Consider the following 7,022-nt stretch of genomic DNA (forward strand, 5'->3'; position numbering starts at 1 on the left):
TTTTATTGATTGTTTTTCCATAATGGTCACTATGCATTTTAAAGACAGTTTCTTCTATAAGTGTTAAGGATTTTAAGATTTTCCATTATTTGAGAATCCAAATTTCAAGTTCAATATAGTACAATATAAAATATGATTCACATCTATTTTATGTAATTTAAAGATAGTTTTATATTCTATCTTATATATTTAGGACATGCAGTAGTAGAGACTGAACCCAGCAAGCCATGCAAGTTGGGCAAACATTCTACCAACTGAGCAATATCCACTATCCAAGAATTTTCTTCTCCCTCTTCCTCTCTTCCACCCTTCCAGTATAAGTGTTGAAATGGACATTGCCTTTCACAAAGCCAGGTAAATGCTCTGTTCCTGAACTATGTTAGCAGCCCTATCTTATATCTTAAACATGAAATGTACCAACTTATTTTTGCTACAAATTTTACCCTTATGATAATTGAGAATTATGATTTGCAGTACAAGTAGCAACTACATTAAAAAGATTTAGCCTAGGAATTTAACCTATACCAGACAATGAAAAAACAGTCAAGTTGTATAGCACAATACATAATTTAAAACGTCTGTGGTAACTGTAGACAGCACAAACATCTCACATATTAATAACTAAAATATCTTTTTGGCCAAATTTCAAGGATTGAAATGACCCACAGTTTAAAATGATGCTTATAGTCTCGGCATTGTTTTTTTTTTTTTCTTTGTCGTATTTCCACTTAATTCAAAATATCTTTAGTTCTTGAGATTTTAAGGTCTAATTTTAGAAGAACAATTATAAAACACTATTAAAAACAAAACATCTACTTTCCTTTAATTTGTCATGGAGTTCTGTTAATGGCTATATATAGGCATTATAGTGCATAATAACAAAAACAGTGGTAGCAGGTGGCAGTATAAATTCAAATTAGAACCAATGTTCTGTGGAACTGCAGGGGGTCTTCCACATGAGTGTTTTGAGTGAACATTTGAGACATCCACAGGATCAAGTTCTGTACATTAGTTTATTCACTTATATCTTTCTATTTTTCACAGTTGTTGTGCTCTTTCCCCTCAATGAATTACTGTTTTAGTCATTAAACTTTCCTTTTAAAATCAAAACTGACTGAATATGCTTTTGAATATACCCCTGTATTTTAATCTCCTGTGATAAAGGCAAAACATGTAAGATTATCAATTGCAATATATATAAAATATATATTTATGCTTTATTGTATGAATGATGTCTAATTTGAACATCAAGATCTATATGAATTTACAGATTTAATTTCCTTATAAATATTATTACTACCAATGTATATATTGAATTATCACAATAATTTTAAACAATTATTAAAAAAGAGGTTAATTAGCAGTTATGAGAGAAAACTTTTTTTTTATTTTTAAAAAGTGAACAAGCTATCTCCTTTCATTACACATACCAATCCAAGTTCCCACTTTCTTCCCCCTCCCATTCCTTCCACATATCTGTCATCTCTCCCCAATTTACTCCTCAGAGAGGGCAAGGCACATTGTTTTGGGGAAGGTTAAAGACCATCCCCACTATATCCAGGCTGAGCAAGCTATCCATCCAAACAGAAAAGGTTCCCCAAAAGCAAGTACATGTAGCAGGGACAAATCATGGTGCTATTGCCATTGGCCCCTCAGTCTGTCCCAGGCATGAAAGTGTTAACCACATTTAAAGAAACTAGTTTTGTCCTATGCTTGTTTCTTCCCAGTCCAACTTGTGTTGGTAAGCTTCCATTAGCTCTGATAGACTGTTTCAGTAATTGTAGCCATCATAGTCTTGACCCCTTTGCTCATATTCTCATTACTACCACTCTTCAACTGGACTTTAGGAGCTCAATCCAGTGCTCTGATATGGGTCCCTCACGTTTCCATCAGTTGCTGGATGAAGGTACTGAGATATTTATGATATTTATCAGTCTGACTACAGGGCAATGCAAGTTTGGGCCCCTCTCCTCTACTGCCTAGGGGCTTAGCTGGGGTCATCCTTGTGGATTCCTAGAAATTTCTATAGTGCCAGGTTTCCTGCTAGCTGGATAATGGTGACCTCAATCAAAATAGCTCTTTCCTCCTCCGTCTTTCCCCCTATCCCCTTCTCTCAAGTTCTCCTTACCCCTTTCCTTCACCCTTCCTTGTATGATGTCTACTTGTTTTGTTCCCGACAGCTCAGCCGCAAAATAATAACATAGAAACTGTATTAATTAAATCACTTCTTGACCCATCAGCTCTAGATTCTTATTGGCTAGCTCTTACATATTAATATAACCCATTTTTTTTTAAATCTGTATATTGCCACGTGGCTGTGGCTTATGAGGTAGAGTTTTGTCTGGCTTCAATGGGGCTACATGGCTTCTCCCTGACTCCTCCTCTTTCTCTCAGCATTCATTTTAGCTTTCACCATCTAGTTCTCTTCTACCCTATTAGTCCAAGGGAGTTTCTTTATTAACAAATGGTATTCACTACATACAGAGGGGAATCCCACATCACATTCCCTTCTCTGTTTAAATAAAAAAAGGAAAAAATTAACTTTATATAGTAAAATTGCATATAACAAAGCAAGTATTAAATAAGAATTACAGTTATTATGTATATTATCATAACTAAAAAACTATAACTATCACTATAAAATCTTCAACTCCATCCAAGACTTCAAAAAATATAATACTAACTAAGTAAATGGGAGGTACTTTTTAAGCAACTCCCAAAACACTAGAATTGACAGAGACATCTCACTGCTTGGAAAGTCACCCAAAGTTCTTCTATACCATAGGGGCATTCATCTTCAGCTTACTGGCCCGTAGTATCTGGCAGACTCTTTCATGAAGCAGGAAATTTGAAGATTTATTCTGACTTGTAATGGTAAAGTTCATCAGTTGCTTTCTTTTTTGTTCTGCAGAATGTCAGGTAGACTCTGTCATGAAGCAGGAACCCTGAAGGACTGTCTCACCATCTTTAGGTAACTTCAGCAGTCACTTTTCTTTGGGCCAGCACGTCTAGTTCACACAGTATACCATCAATAAGTCCAGGCAAGAGCAGTTTCTTGCCCAAATGCCAAAAAAAAAAAAAAAAAAAACAACTAAATAATGAGCCACTTTGATGCCCATATTCATTTTGAAGTAATTGGTGCTGCCAGAAACAGATGTGTCTCATGATGTGGGAGTGTCATATATCAATCTGTTGATTTCATTGGTTAAGCAATAAAGAAACTGCTCCTGATAGGTTAAAACATAGATAGGAGGAGGAAAAAGAATAGGATGCTGGGAGGAAGAGGAAGTGAGCTCAGACTCTGCTCTGCTCCCGGAGAGACTCGACAGCTCTACTCTCTGGAGCAGAGACACCAGGCTCTGCTCTCCCAGGCAGCTTCAACCCAGGATGGATGTAGGCTAGAATCTTCCTGGTAAGTGCACCTTGGGGTGCTTACACACATTACTAGAAATGGGCTAGTCCAGGTGTGAGAGTTAGCCGAGAAGAGGCTGGATATAATGGGCAAGCAGTGTTTAAAAGAATACAGTTTGTGTGTTGCTATTTCAGGCATAAGCTAGCCAGGCAGCCGGGGTGCTGGGGACGCAGCCCCGCCGCTCCTATTTCAACAGTCTCATGTCATGAAAAGTCCAAACTTCTTAATCCATTTTAAATGGACATCTTGATTGCTTCCCCTCCCCATATACTCTTAGATTCTCCCATCGTCACTACCAACTAAATTTTACTTGTCAAATTCAGTGTCTCTTATATTAGTTAAGTTGTACAAACAACTTAAATCCATTAATGAGTGGGTAAAAATAGGAAATGCGATATACATACATATATATATGTGTGTGTATAATGTTATGTGTATTCATATTTAAAGAAGTATTTTAATTAACAACATATTTATTGAAATAAGATAGTTACAAATGATTAAAACTAAATAATTTCACTTTAATACGAAAAGTTTTATAGTCTCTCTCACAGTAAGAGAAAATTCTGCAGAGGTTTCCATAGGGTTTTGATGAGTCAAATATACTCATTGTTATATTACAAATTGTTTTTCTGCCGTCTTATTTACGTTAGATGAAAAATTCTAGAGAATATGTATAAAATATGACTCTAACAATTAACAGTATAATATTGTTCAAATAAAATTTCATTTAAAAAGAAACCTTATATGTAATGTTACATTATCAGATAAAAATAAATAAAATGGACACGTGGAAACATCAGTAGTTATTGTGCTTGTTACCTTGTTTGTGGTGATGTCATAGGAATATTCACATATCTTTTAGTTCATCAGGCTGCATTATATAAATACACAAAGCTCTGGTGTTATACAGCACAAAACAAGGATTATAGTTTGTAATAATTCACTGTGAATTTCAATCACAAGATGGTAAAAGATGAGTAAATCCAGCAACTTCAGAGGCTTACCAGAAGCTAGGTGGTTGGTGTGTGTGATGGTGATAAATGAGGTCATTGTAGGCAGAATAGACAGTGAAGGAAATGTTGCAGAAGTCAGTCAGGCAGTCAGGTACTTAAGGTCACACACACACATGTAAGTTGGGAATTTAATGATGAACTGAGTAAATGCTGCAAAGAATTTACATTTCCCTCATAGTCTGGTACTGTGGCCTACTCCCACTCCCCATATAATCTCTTCTTCATGCATTTAGAATCTAGTTAATTTTGTACTTTAGTTTTTTTCATGCTTTAGTCCTAAGGTGGTGTCTCCACACATTTATATGTGGTATATCTGAATCTTAAGCATTTGGTGGCTGGTATTTTTAAATGATCTGTTTTAGGAATTGGAGTTAAAGCCCCTGATAATAGCAGAGTACAAGAGAGATTTCTCATTTTGCCATGTGAGAGAAGTTGCCACTCAAGAAAATCTGACCCTATTGTGACCCTGAATTTTCTAACTGTTTCCTTTTGGTCTCTGTCTCCAGAAGAAAAATAAATAATTTTCTGTTTTTATGTGTTACCCAGGATACAGTGTGACTTACAGTAGCCAAGCGGAGTACACAATTTTCTTCTTGTGACTGTCTGAATTTATTTAGTGAGGCTCTTATAAAAACAAGTATCAGAATTGGCTCATACATACAGGGACACATTTAACTTAGGATAGCTAAGTAAGGCAAATGTTGCTCAACTGCCTTCTACAGAAATGCTAGATATCTGAGTGGAGCACAATTCTTATTACAACACTCCTTTGGTAAAACGCTATAACAACTTCCAATATGACTCAGAGTACTATTCAAATCAGTTTTACTAAGATACTTGTTTTTTAAGAGCATCACTACATTATCTATGTGTGCTATATGTATATTCAACTGTGTAATAGAAACATAAACTTATAAATGTGTTTTATAATGGGTAGTCAGTTTACTATTACCATTGTACAGATTTTTAGAGATAGCATTCTACTCATTTAAAAAAACAAAAATAAAATCTATTTTAGATGGTAAAACTTTTAGAAGGTATTTTACACAATTTTAATTCAGTCTATCATCTTTAAAATTAAAAATGACTCTTTACATCAATAATTGCATCTTTTTTACTGACATTTTGCAATCTTCCTGCTTATACACTAATCATGATAAAACATGCCAATCTCTCTGTCTCTGTATCTGTCTTCCTCTCTCTTATAGTTACACATACAAACACAAAGCAAAAAAAAATAAAACAAAAAATCACAACACCACAGACTTCAGTTTCACTTCCCAGGTATCACGAAACATAATGAAAGAGATAAAAATGTTTTATAGTTGACTCATTATTCAATGGTGCCTTTGACTCTGGCATGAAAAATAATTTCTATCTATCACTGACATCCAACAATTTTCAGTTATATATTAGCAACCCAGTACTCTGATATTGAACAAGTCCTTTCACTGTTCAAAGTTTCATTTGTAGCTTCATAATGTTAATCATGTCAATCTTAAAATATTGAGTGAATGAAAAATGATATACATCATGCATCTGACTTGCAATAAACAAACATAAGACAAATACATTGATGAGGAAAAACAGACCATATTTGTTTTACCTTGATCCTTCAAAATAGAAATAATGCTACCATGGAAATGTTGATTTCACTTCCTACATTAAGTTTTGATAACACAGTAGATGTGTATTGAATTCTCCCCCAAGGAGGGCCTATAAAATACTTTGAAAATGATAGGCTCTCTCATAATAGAGAAAAAGAACAAAGATCCAGGAACAGAAAACAGGCCTTTATGTTCTCAGCACATTTTGACTAATAGTAGACCCAAAGGAAGGCAACACAGACCTATTGAAAGCAGTAAGTTAATATTTTACAGCCATGCTGGGCAAAGCTCTATTTCCCTTGTACATAATATCAACACAATGCTACCATATACGATAGTTGTTAGAAAACAATCAAGATCTGTAGCATTAAAGGAAATAGATTTCTTGCCAATAAGAGTTGAAATTATCTAAAGAAAATAAAATAGCAATTTACCTATAGGCCAATCACACTATAGGGAGAAAATTACTACTCTAAATTATGCTTCAAGAGTTAAAGGGATTTCTAAGAAGCTTTAAAGACAACATTCAGAGTGAAATCTTTAAGTTTATTTGAACTGGCAAAAACTTGTAGAAGGATGAAAAAGTGATTGTAAAGGTATGATAATGTCCACAATGGGCATTTTGTCCTCAGAAGGATTTTAATAGGGATGTAGAATTGCAATGACGATTGTCTCTTGGATTTAGAGATGTTTGTTCCTTAGAGCAAAACACTACACCACCATTGCATTTGTAACTTCTTTCTAACTAGCATTTCATTTTTACATTTTTCAGACTTATTTCCTTGTGTATTTTATGTATATGAATGTTCTGTCTTCGTGCACAACAGACGAAGGAATCTGGTCCTATCACAGATGATTGTGAGCCAAGAAGTAGTTGCTGGGAATTGAATTCAGATTCTCTGGGAGAGCAGCCAAGTGCTCTTAACCACTGAGCCACCTCTTTATCCCACTCCTTTTTGTTTTAAACAAGAAAACTTGTACGTGTAC

The sequence above is a fragment of the Alexandromys fortis genome, unplaced genomic scaffold, assembly GCF_014885135.2.
Source record: "Alexandromys fortis isolate MF-2015 unplaced genomic scaffold, M_Fortis_MF-2015_v1.1 scaffold_11, whole genome shotgun sequence".
NCBI lineage: Eukaryota > Metazoa > Chordata > Mammalia > Rodentia > Cricetidae > Alexandromys > Alexandromys fortis.